The 12,783-nt window shown below is 45.6% G+C and overlaps 1 protein-coding gene across 2 annotated transcripts in view; it reads left to right on the forward strand.

Moving 5' to 3' along the window:
* Positions 1-3,412: 3,412 nt before the first annotated feature.
* PPM1B (protein phosphatase, Mg2+/Mn2+ dependent 1B) overlaps positions 3,413-12,783 on the forward strand; it is a 61,574-nt gene continuing 52,203 nt past the window's right edge. For both annotated transcript variants that reach the window (XM_066546503.1, XM_066546502.1), the window contains exon 1: positions 3,413-3,497. The gene's annotated coding sequence lies outside the window, so the exon portion shown is untranslated. The remainder of the gene's footprint in view (positions 3,498-12,783) is intronic.

The raw sequence follows: 12,783 nt of genomic DNA on the forward strand, positions 1-12,783 counted from the left end.
AATCACTAACATTTAAGCAGGTCATGTTTGAAAAGCAGTAGGGGATATCACTTATTACTTTAGAGAAAATGTAGGGTAATATTTATTATTTTGGGGAGTCCATTCTTCCCAAAGAATTGTAAAGGTTGTACACCTAGTGAGATGATATGGAAAGTGAGTATTTTACTTTTTCCAAACTTGTTATAAAACCATATATGAAATTAGAGCTGTAGGTGAAAGGAAGGGGATCAGAAAGAACCCTTGTAAAACCTAGAAGTGAGGAGAAAGGCAGGGTCAGAAGGTTTGAATGACAACTCAAAGTCTAATTTGTGATTTCTTGCAGAATTTCTGTAGATTTTTGTTTTAGTCGTCACCGGAGAAAGAGTGGCTGCTACAGTAAATTGGAGGGAAGAGTCAGTAGTAGCTGAGTGTACAATGTACATACTCAGCAAAATTATCTAATGCTACCGAGGGTATCTCTCTGGCAGGTACCCAAGAAGCAAAGTAGAGGATGCAAACAGGGACCTGATAAAATTACAGCCCAGTTCCATACCTGCTGAAATCTGTGCAGGATATACCATTACTTTAAAAAGTGTCAAGCTCTCAAAAAATTCTTGGTGAATCTCTTGAAATAAAAAGCAGTTTCAAAACTCCAAGAAATATCTAGGCTAAATAAATTTTGCATTAATCAACCCTAAGATATAGCAATTTTTAGGCAGATTTGTCATTGCTTTAATAATACATGAATTATATTTAAATGACTATGAGATATAAGCCTGAGGAAAGGAAAAAAAAAAAAAAAGAAAAAAGATCCCTAGCTATATAAAAGTATCTTGAGTCCCAGATCATGTGGACACTGCAAAGTTAACTAGGTTGATTGGCAGCTGGGTCTGGGCACTCAAATTAGCTTGTCTGTGAGCAAGTTTTCTATGACAGAAGGGGAACCGCAGTCTCAGCATTCTGGCTCTTTCTGAACTGGCTCACGAGTGCCTGTGCTGAGGCAATCGAAGTTTCATTCTCATTCAGCTCTATCAACTGGTAGGGAGCTCTGGGAAGCACCCTGGCACACAGGGGTGGACTATCCCAACTTCTCAGTGTGGAATGGATGCATTTGAACCCACAGAGAGCAAAGCATCGGCTCTTAGAGAGGCAGCTGCATCAGTCACACCCTCAGAGCTCTGTGCAAGGATTTTCTACCGTGAGTGATGGTGCCCATGACCTTGGAGGTAAAAGCTGCACAGTGTTTTCTGCACTGTGGACATAACTCCGGAGGCCCTGGGAAAATAATCCCATCGTGTGGAAGACTGGGAGAGAATTTCAACTCCAGATAGAAAAGCTCTCATCTTTTTCAGGGTCAGTTCCTTTTGTAAACACTCCAGAAAATGAATAGAAGAATAAAAAAAATGCTTTACAAACAGTGTTTTGAGCCGTGGTGTCAAGTCCTGCATGTGACCGGCGTTCACTCACGCTGATGGATTCAGTGTGTGGGGAGGAAACACCTCAAAGTAAGGAAAGGGACAGAGGCGTCAGCAAACTACGGTGTGGGAATTATTATGCCATTTCTACAGACAGCACATTAAAGTTTGGGTTCTCGGGAGTGTAAGGCAAGGATACCCCTTCCAGCTTTCCAGGAAAGCCTATAGGGTATGACTGCAGCAGCTGAACAGCCATACAGAGCTGTAGGGGCACGAGTGGGGTCCCTCTCCAGCGAGGTGAATGGCAGCTGGCTTCAGCCAGCCATTGACTGAGAAAGGTGGGAATAGCACGGGATTACGAGGGATCAGACAGATTTTCATGTTCTTTCCTGAATAAACAGTTTTGCTTTGGGGCAAGACAGCAGCCGAAGGGCAGGCGAGCCCCCGCCGGGTGTTCATTCCGGCCTCCCGCGGCGAGGCTGTGGCTGTGGCCGGAGAGGCGGCGGCGGGAGCGGCTGCCCGTTCCTGCGCTTCCCACCTGCCGTGACTCGGGGCTAGGGGGAGATTTAGGGGTCACCTTATCACCCTCTACAAGCACCGAAAGGAGGTGGTGGGGGTCGGCCTCTTCTCCCAGGCAAGTAGTGAGTGGCAGGACGAGAGGAATTAGCCCCAAGCTTTGCCAGGGGAGGTTTAGGCTGAGCATCAGGAAGAGTTTCTTCGGAGAAAGGGAGATTAGACATTGGAATGGGCCGCCCAGGGAGGTGATGATGGAGTCACCATCTCTGGAGGTGTTTAAGGAAAGCCTGGATGTGGCACTCGGCGCCACGGTCTAGTTACATGGAGGTGATCGGTCACGGCTGGGACTCGATGAACTCAGGAGTCTTTTCCAACCTGATCGATTCTGTGATTCAGTGATTCTACTCTTCAGGCGGTCCCGGTGTCAGCAGGGCTCGGTGGGGTACCAGGGGCGACGCCGAGACGACTCACTCGAGCACACGAGTGGGGCCGCGGCCCCAGTATCCCTGAGCCAGGACACGGCACTCGAGCCCCGCGGGCAGATGGGAACGCAGAGGATCGAGACACCTCCAGCCTCGCTTTTTGGTGCGGTAACACCAGCAGCCCCGGCCGGCAGCGACGGCAGCCCGAGATCCCGGCTCCCGCCCCCCCGGGCCGTGCGAGGTGCAGCGGGTCCCGCCTGGGGCGCCAGGCCCCGCCCCCCTCGGGCGGGACACCTGCCCCCGCGCGCTCTGATTGGCTGGTGGTGATGTAATCGCGCGCACATACGGGTACTCCCCACTGCCCCCCGTGGGGCACGGGGGAGGTCGCGCGCCCCTCGCCCGCCCCGCGACCAATCGCCGTGCGGAGCGGCTCGGCGCGCGGGCCGGACCGCGCTCCGCTGCCCCGCCGGCCGCGCTTGATTGGCAGGAGCAGCGACCAATGAGGAAAAGGGCCCCGCGGGTCGGTTCACGCCCCCTTGGCGAAGCGGCGGCCAGGGCGAGAGAGGCTGCGGGAGTGGCGGCGCTGGGAGCCAATAGCCTGCAGGCAAACCGCGCCGCCGGGAGGGAGGGGATGTGGCGGCGGGAGGGAGGCTGGGAGGGGCGAGGGCGCTCGCTGACAGCCGCTTCCGTCAGTCCTGCCCGAGGCTGCGAGGCCGGAAAAAAAAAAAAGTGCGGAGAAAGACGGAGTCCGTGCGCTGTCGTCTTGACTGACGAGAGCTGCAGCCAATAGTTACCAAAGCAGGCGAGGAAGACCCAATCAGAGAAAAGCTTTTGGGCGGGGCCTGGGTGTGAGCGGCGCCCGCATCTACCAATGACAGCGAGGAAGGGCTGTGCCGACGGGGTCGGCGGCCAATGGGCGGCGGGATGGGGCGGGCGGGGTGAGCCTGGCCCCGCCCAGCTCTCCCGAGCGCGGTGACGCGGGCCGGGGGACGGCGGCTCCAACATGTCCGCGCTGCTGGCGGCGCTCCGAGTGCGCGACCGGGCGGCGGCGGCGGCCGGCGGCGGCCAGCGCGGGGCGGCGCGCACCTGAGCCCGAGCCAGCACCGCCCGCACCCGCGCCGGGCCCCGCAGCGCCGCCGGGCGCCGGGGAACGCGGGGCACACAGGTAGAGAGGGCGGCCGGGGCTGAGCGGCCGGGCCGGGGCCGGGGCTGGGGCCACGGCGCCGGGGGAGGCAGCGAACACGGCGTGCGGCGGGTGCGCCCCCGGGGAGCGAGCGGGCGCCGCGAGGCCCGGCCGCCTTTTCCTCCCGCCGCGGGAGAAGGGAGGGCCGGGGCCGCGCTGACACGGCCCAGGCCCCGCACGGCCCCGGGGCCGGGGAGCCGGCAGGCCCGGCCTCGCGGGGGTGGCACCGGGTAAGGCGCCGGAGGGGTCCGGAGTTTGCCGGCGGCTGCGGCCGGAGCCGAGCGGGGGGCGGCCGGCGGGCCGGGCTCGCGCACGTGCACGGGCCGGGCCCTGGGGAGCGCCGGGCCGGGCCGGGCCCGTGATACCGACGGGGCGGGCGGGGCGGGCAGGGGGCAGCGGCCGGCACGGCCCCGGTGCCGGGGGATAAGCTGCTGTGAGGGCTGGGTGCTCGTGACGAGCTGGGGATGGAATCACGGGCAGATGGGCAGTGCCTGGGAGCCTTTAGGCGAAAGGATTTGAAAACAGTTCTTACTCGTAGTTTGGAGCTTGCTGGCTCTGCCAACCCAGTGGATATACTTTTACCATAATTTCCAATAATATCTCTCTCGGAAGGAGGGCGTCATTTTGATGAATTTAGTTGGAGGCAGCTAATAAAATCTGTACCTATCTCATTTTGTGTGCTGCGGTAGGTTGAGGGATGTGTTTATACCGTGGGGATGCAGGTGGTGGGTGAAAGCACACGTGTTTGGGAGTGGTGGTACAGGAAGGCCTGTGAATTTAGGAGTAATAGGTAAACAGGCTTCTGTGTGTTGCGAGAAGTAAGGTGGTAAGTTGAAAGGCGTCTAAAGACTATGGAGGAGGGAGGCTTTGGGTGTTAGGGAAGCCTGTGTACAAGTTACAGACACAGTGGTAACAGGTTGCTACAAGGTTCTGGACTTGTTTTGTTTCGTGGCCACTGTGGTTAGACTTAATGTGCGAGACCTTCGTGTGTAATATGAGCTGGTATGTGGACAGCAAGTCATGCGTGTTCCTACTGCTGTGCTTTAGTTTGTCTGCTGCTCACACTGGGAGCTGAGAGAGATGCCTGGCTGTCACCAGCTGGGAAAGTTCTCTGTCTGTTGTGTGGAGATGGGCTAGAGCAGAAAGCAACGTGGTCTGTGTCCTGGAAACTTGAGAGGAAACGTGAGTTGATGTTTCACCTGTAATTAAATGAAAGGAAAGGCTGGTTATTTTTTGTTTGGCTCATGGAATACAAATGGGGAAACGTGTAGCAAATGCCCAGTGTTGGGATCATGATAGTACTTTTTGGAGTAAAGTCTGTGCATGTGCTAGGGAGCTGTAGAACTATAGTAATATATGTTTTTGACAGGCATCAGGCACTCTGAATTTCTGTCTATTAAATCATCAATGCTGTCTTCCTGTAGGTAAATTTTCGAGGATGACTGTGGACTCCAGGAAAGTGAGGGGGCTTGGGTGGATGTTTGGATATGGTTGAAAATGGGGGGAAGGATAAATTTGCACACAGGGTGAAGATTATGTTAGGATATGTATACATGTGTGTATCAGGGGAATGGTATTTGTGCAAAAGGGAAACTGGAGTTTTCGTATTGCTGAGTTAGTTAGTCTGTGCATAGAGAGAGGAGGCAGGCGTTTTTGGCTGAGGCTGTGAAAAGTTGAAATGGTGTGGGGGAGGGATGGTGAACTGGCTCCAGGGTCCTGTACAGGTTGGAGGCTGTGGAGATTCTGTGCTGCTTATATATGGAGAGAAGTATTTTATAGTTATGACACCTGGTGAAAATGAAAAAAGTGAATAAAGATGATGAGTCAATTTAGTACTGTTATTAATATTACTGGATTAAAGGAGGTTACAGTACAGTCAAGGGGTTTCTGGTAAAGTGCTTTTTTTGTTTGTTTATTTTGTTCTGTTTGTTTCACTGGATAAATTGACCATTAACTTTAAAGGTAAACTTCTGCTGAAACTAGCACTCATCATGATGTTGACAGGTCAGCAGCTAACTAAAAGCACTTAATGTGGTGTAGACAAGCTCCCGTGTGTATGTGTGGGCTCGGGCTCCAGTACATCCATTATATGTGTTTATTACATGCATTTTCTGTACCTTAACACTTAACTATGAGTTTGCATATCCAGAGTGTATGAAATCTTCTGTACTGGACTTGTGTTTGATAGAGTGCATCAACACTTGAGGGTCAGAGATTTGTTAAGAGACAATCCATTTAGAATGGAAAGCTGCTTGGATCAGTTGGAAATGAGGACTAATTATGTGTGTATCCTATGTTCTGAAGTTTGGGATAGTAGATTCTATTTATTTGCATAGGCCCTCATCTCTTGTTCTGCAGAGCTTTAGAGGAGGCTCTTACATAGGGCAGTGATTTAATTAAGGCACACAACAGCAGGATGAGGGAAATGTAATTAATGTAGTATGGAGAGGGCTGCATAGAGAACCCATTTTTCTTTTATAGTGGTAGCCATGAGGTGATCAGTCAGTGATGTAAGGAACAAGAGAAAGAAATGAGTAGTCTTGTAGTTATCCTGGACAATCCAGTTCTCTTCTTGTCTCTGGTGTGCACTGCTCTCTTAAACTTTTCCAGTGATAATCACTTAGGTGTGCTTCTGATTTAGTAAACTTGTCTCAAGAAATAAAAACCTATTACAATTGAAATTCAAGCCTGTGACATGTGTGTGTTGAACAATAGTTTCACGTGCTCACTGTCAAAAACTACTGCTCTCAGGGGTCCAATGGAGAGTAGAGAGTATTTCTTACATTAAGGTGTTGCTTCTGTATTACAAAAGGGAAAGGCACTAAAGTCTGCTCTTAGTAGTAGATGTGAAAATCTGTGTTTATGAAGTATTTGTATTACTCTTTGGAGCAGGGCTTATTTAGACTGCAAGGGATGGGGATGTGCACAGAACAGTGTTCAGTGAGTATTGAATGTCCTCCTTAAATGGAGCAGGCTGCAGCACATCTTACTGAGTGCTGCTGCAGTGTTCGGCAGGGCAGGGGTGAGCTTGGCTTGTCAGTGTGGTTTCTGTTGCTTGGTTTGGTCTTGGGTTGTTGATTTTTTTTTTTGGTTTCTTTTCAAAAAAAACCACTGAAAATGAAAATCGATCATTTGGTAGTGCCTTGCATCATCAGTCCAATAAGAATGCTTAAATCTGCCATATAGGTTTACTGCTGTAGCTTAGAAAGTGGGAAATGGCTGTTCTTTTCCAGTCAGCACTGGAAGATTATTAGCTAACCATTGGTTTTTACAAGTGTGGTCTCTTCCAAGTGAATGGGAAAGCCTTGGTGAAAGAATCCAAGCTCCAGACTCTGTTTCAACTGTGGAGAGTGTTTACTGTGACAGGCCATGCATATCTTTGTGTCCGTAGATGTTTGTTTTTCTTCCTAGTATTGATTCTTTCTGCCCACTACCTTAATCAAATATGCTCTATTTTGTTAGGAGTTTGTTTTTTTAGTTCTTGTCACCTGTCCACTATCTCTCTGAATTCAGTGCCGCACTTCCCTGCCCTGTAAAAAAGGAGCTTTCTTCAGATCTTGGGCCTTTTAGTAACTGAAGTGATTCAATCTGAGTATTGTTCTTCTCAGTAAATTGGAGGAGAGCAGTGGTAATTTCTTTGGAAAACAGTTGAAATAAAAACTTTGCTGTCTTGGTTCCTTCCCTGTGTATTACTTTTTAAATTCTGTGCTTTAGTTTATGCTTGATGGTCTTCATGATTTGACTTACAGCTGTACAGAGTGTGAATTGTAACTTCTTTCTCACTGTCTGTTAGCAGTGTGAAGGCAGCATAAATGTTTTATGCGTCTTACAGGAGTCAGGTTTAGCCCCAACCTCCAGCATATCATGTATACATAAAATGTTCAGGGAATTTAATGTCAAAATCTGGACCAGTAATTGCAGCTTCTTAATAAAAAACAAAGTACCCAAATAGAATGACCTCTGACTAGAGAAGCTGAGAAAGGAGAAACTGAAAGATGATCCCTGATGTAAGAACAAAGATGCAGAGTTTCCAGAAAGATTCAGTACTGCTTTTACTTAACAGACAACTTTGCAAACTCCTTAGCTGTTTGGATGTTTTTCAGCCTTAGACAGATGTCTAGTGTGGGAAACTTTGTTCAAACTGCTTATCATTTGCTCAAGTGTTGTACAAATTTATATTTGTATCATATGATAAAGTCAGATAAATATTTGGAAGAATTTATGAGTGTCACTCCAGAAGAAAACTGGTCTGAAAATCTTCATGAGATGGTAAGAAATTACTGAGCTGGGGTAGCTCATCTCTAGTTTCTAGAGATGAGCAGTTCAACTCATCTCAGTTTCTTGAGACATTATTGGCATGTTGAGACATAAGGGTTGCCAGTGAGTGTAGGTTAAATTAGTCTTCTGGCTCTTGGAAAACCCTGTGTTGGGAGGGAAAGCACAGAGATATTTTCATGTAGAGAATGATGCCAAAAGGGGAAATTAGGTGTCTCAGCAGACAGCAGCCTTTCTTATAATTTTGAAGGAAATTACTCAGGCCCAGGTATTTTTGTTCTGCTATGAAAATGTTACCCACAATTCTTTTCCTCCCTGTGCACCATTAGTTTCTCATTAACATTACTTCAATGTTTCATTTTATGATGTCACTACATTACTATCTCCTGGCATAGATTCTCTTCATCTTTGATAGGATGAGTTGAGTTTTCATTCAGTTTTCTTTCAAACAAATAATGCAACTAGGTGCTTAAGTCTGTTTTCACAAGAGTTAACACGAAACAGATCAGAAAAACATAGCTTAAGGATGTTTCAAACTGGGCTGCTGGAGAATTTAAAATGGCTTTTAAGTGAGTATGGTAATGACATGTCAAGAACCACAAACTTCCAGTTAAATCACAAAGGAAAGTGTCATTAGTTCTTTCAGTTTTCATGGGATTAATGTGTTAACAGAAAATGTCATCTTCAATAATCCTACTTTTGTGTCTGCACCCCAGTATAGGAACTTAACCTTTACTGAATGTAGAGCAAACATGGCTCTGCATTGTTAGCATATGAATGAATTGTTTTTATCAAGGAGGTAATGAAGTAAAGATGGTAAGGATTTGTTGAGCAGAGGAGGTAACATGTTATTGGAAGTTTTTCATGCAGTACTGCTTTGGTCTGGTCTCACCAGCTTGTTGGTCCTGCTGAAGGCAGGTATATGTTTGAAACTCATGATCTTCTATTTAAAATTTTATAGAAAAAAATTGGTAACAGGAAAGAACATCTCAGTGATGGAACTATTTGTAAAGAAATGATGTTTTGATTCAAGTGGAATAATGAATGTTATAGTGGTCAGCTTATTAAAAAAAAAAACCCTCTGTTCTGGGTGGCTTTGTTGGTTCAGTTGATATGCAAGTCATAAAAAGCATTATTGAGTACATGCTGCTCTTCCTTTGCTGTCACCACCTCCAATGGAACCACTGATTGAGTTGTCTTTTCAAACAGTAATCGTAGGTGATGCATGAAGTATGTCGATCTTTGGTGGGCTATTTTTTTCTTTATTCAGAAAACTTTTCTAGAGTATCCCACTAGCTTTTGAAACTCCTGACCTGTAAAGGGGTGGAAACAAAAGTGGATGAGTGGCGGTACACTGCTGCTGTCATTACTCCAGGAAAAGGAGCAGCCTGTACAGGCCTCCTTTCTAGGGCTTTTAAGGTGCATGTTGGCAGCTTAAACCTGTGGGTTTACTTCCTGCTGCTTGAGGCTCTCATACATGAATGGACAGTACCTGTCACATTGATTATATTTACATTAGCAAGCAGTGCTGCAGCTGGAGAAGGTTGTGGAGTGGAGCTGTAAGGTAGACTCAGTGTCCCCAGTGTGTGCACTTTGTGGGGTTTATTTCAGACTAATTGTAGTCTGGCTCTATGGACTGAGTCTGTTCCAAGCTTTCCCAGAGTTTTGATGTAGGTCAGTCTTGGAGATGTTCAGATCATTTGTTCAGAAACTTCTATGAGATGTGAACTAAAATACAGGAAGTGGGTGACAGATTTACTTCAAAAGCATGCTCCTAATTCAAACTGACATGTCAGTACGGCTGTGGCCACTAAAAAGCACGTTAGAGCACTGCAGAGGGTGCTGAGCTATGCAGGGGGAGTGGGTTCTCCCCTCTGCTGCTTCCTAAGTGTTGCCAGGCCTGCAGAAACTGTGCTGCTGCTATCTAAGGATTGCTTGTTTGTCGTGACTGGTAACTAAATATCTGTTCACAAGTTATTGTCCCTAATTTTAAAATCTTGTGTGAAAAAGACTGGTGTTAAAATTACAACAAATTCTGGAGAGTAGTTGTTTCATGGTTTTTCTTCAGTTAATCAAGAATGAAACTATCTGTGTGAGCAGCAAGTTCTGAAGCCTGACTTCCTGTGGCTTTGTGTCTTGTGGTTGGGTATAGGTACGGTACTGTGAGTTCTGTAAGTATTCTCATTTGTTTGGGGCACATTTGTTTATCCTGTATGGGATGATGGCTTTGGTAACACAGCTGAGCTTCTGCTGCACTTGTCCTCAAGGGGCACTAGTTTGGATGTTTCTCCTTGATGTGACTGTTTATTTCACAAAATTCATAGGACCTGATTATTTGTGAAATATTTACCCTTGTGTGAACTTTTGAGTTGTGTTTCAGTGAAACTGTGGGGACACAGACAACACACACTGTAGCTTGGCTTGGCGTTTTATTTTATTTTCCACTGATGTTATTTCTTGTTTTACTGTTTGTGTGTGTGGTTGGTTGTATGTTTTTTGAAAAAATAATTACCACTGTTTGAAGTTTCTTCCAAAAGAGTTAAAAAGTATATTCCCCTCAACATTTTGGAGAACATATCTAGAAGTAGGAAATTGTGTTCTTCATGTCAGCTTCTTAAGGGAAGCTGAAAATCTTCATAAATTAGATAAAATTCTTCAGCATCTTCAACATGCTTGTTAAACCACATCCAAATAAATGTCAACAGGTGTACAGGTGCCTTTGTATATTGCAGCTGTATATATGGTGCCACATACAGTAGTTTTGGACCATGATTCTAGGAGGGAAGTGAATGAGGGTTTTCACATTGCATAAGTCTCTGGAGTACAGCTAGACTGGATTTAGGCGGTGGTGGATTAGCAGTTGGAGGGGGCAGGGACTTGTGTTTGTGATTGCCCTTGTGACCTTGAAAAACTGCTGAAACTGTCATGTGCTTTGAAACTTTTCAGATGAGAAGTACTGTACTGAAACATGTGGCACACTGTGGGCTGTTTTGAGAGTTCTCTCTTCAGTGTATAAACTGAAGAAATTGTTCCTTTTGCTTCTGTTGAAGTGGGTCTGTACTCAAAGCACTGCCTTCAGAGAGCTGTAAAGATATGAAAGGGGAATGTAGCACAGATATTACTCAGGGTTTTTTCTGTGTCCTTTCTTCTCCTGCTCTCTTTACCTAGTGTAGTAGTAAAATGTGTCTGTACTACTTGTTCTGGTTCCCAACAGGAAAATCTTATCCTGGTCAAAAGGTACTCTGCATACCAGCTTGTGCATAAGATCTCTCTTCAGATATGATAGTAGTTGCAGGCACTGGTTTCTCATGTCTGACATGAAGCTTGGTTCTCTGGAACATTTGATAGAAATTGCTTATAGCTGGCTTTTTAGTAAAAGGGTACTTTTTTTTTGAGTGTTCATGTTCAAAGGAAACATTAAGTTCTTTTTTTATTTCAGCTGTTGTAGAACTTGAATTCAGATCTAGCAGAGGTAGTCCATTGACTCCCCCAGGTAGTGTTCAGTCCCTCACCTTGGAAAGTAAAGCAGCTCCATGTAGCTCAAGAGAGCTCCAGAGCACAGTACAGGCTGTTAAGGCTCACAAATGCCTCACTTTGGGTGTTGTCAGCAGGAACTGAAGTGACGCCTCTAAGGAGGTCATTAACAATGTCTAATTACAGGTGGGATTTACACTCAATGAGTGTTATTCAGTAATTGTGGGACTGCTGCCTGTACATGTATCAAATGGACTCCTCAGATGGGATGTTTATCCATTTGTTAGCTTGTTGTGTTTTCTGTGCCTTTATCACTTTTCCAGGAGACATATTACAGCAAGAGTTTTTTTGTTTCACTTTTCCTTTTCTCTGAGATAATGTCTTTTCTGCTCTTTTCTTTGCTGATTGCTTACCCTGATGGATGAACTTATTGGACTCATCCAAAGTCTAGGTTGTGTCTGATTATGTTACTCTGAGGAGCAGTTATCTAAACAAGTAACAGGTTGTGCACAAGACTTCAAATAATGGATGTTTTATACATAAACAAGATGAAAGCAATGTTGTGAAAACAATAGCTAGAGCTGGGAGGAAGAGGGGAGTGTGAAACCTGTTCTGTAAATCCTCTGTAAGTGCACTGCAATTCAAACTGCTGTTCAAAAGATAACCTCCAGTTCATAAGCATTCAGTAGCTTAAAAAAATGCATTCATAATAGGAGTTGTTTGCTTTGTGTGAGGTTTTCCAGCCAGCCCTCTTTTAGATTCTGTGCATTTCTTGCAGTGTAAAGAAACTGGAAGCAGTTCAGTGTGTCTGTCTCTTACAAGCAATTTGTGGGATCAGGGAAAAGACAAGCATACTACTTTTGTGGGTGATTACATTGGAAAGAGATGTTTCACAGTGTTTGCTAGAGTTAAATAGCCTCCTCTGCAGTCAGGCCTTAAGAGCTCATCTGTTTTTCCATAAGTGGTACAAGTGATAGTTTAGCATTTTCCTATGTTTTAAAATTGAGAAATTAATTAGGCTTGTGATGTGGAAGGAAAGGATAGTTAGGACTCTGCTGTAGTGCCAGCGGTCTTTCATATCCTGCTTTTATATCATAGTAAACAATAAATTTATTTTGCTTTTGTTTGGCCTTTAGTGTGTCTTATGCTGAGCCATGTCTGTACTATTATGTCTTCTTACAGTATTTGAGTGTGAAAATAATGGAGGTTAAGGGTTGTTGAAGATCAATAGCTACTTTGTAACATTAAATCAAATTGGATGATATCTCAATTTCTTAACTAGAACATACCAAACACAAGGATTTCTAGGCCAGAGAACTTCTCTAAAATATTTAATGAACTCAAGTATTGTAGCTGTTGTTAAACAAAACAGCTTATTTTGTGATTTTGACTATTGTTACAGTATTATTTTAATTTAAAGAAAAAAGGAATGCTGTCAACTTAGCATATCTGACTTGTGGAGGGAAGGGGATAAGGTTACAAACAGTTGAAACAGTTTCTCATGATTTTTAACCTGAAG

Source organism: Molothrus aeneus, chromosome 3, assembly GCF_037042795.1.
Source record: "Molothrus aeneus isolate 106 chromosome 3, BPBGC_Maene_1.0, whole genome shotgun sequence".
NCBI classification, from domain to species: Eukaryota; Metazoa; Chordata; class Aves; order Passeriformes; family Icteridae; genus Molothrus; species Molothrus aeneus.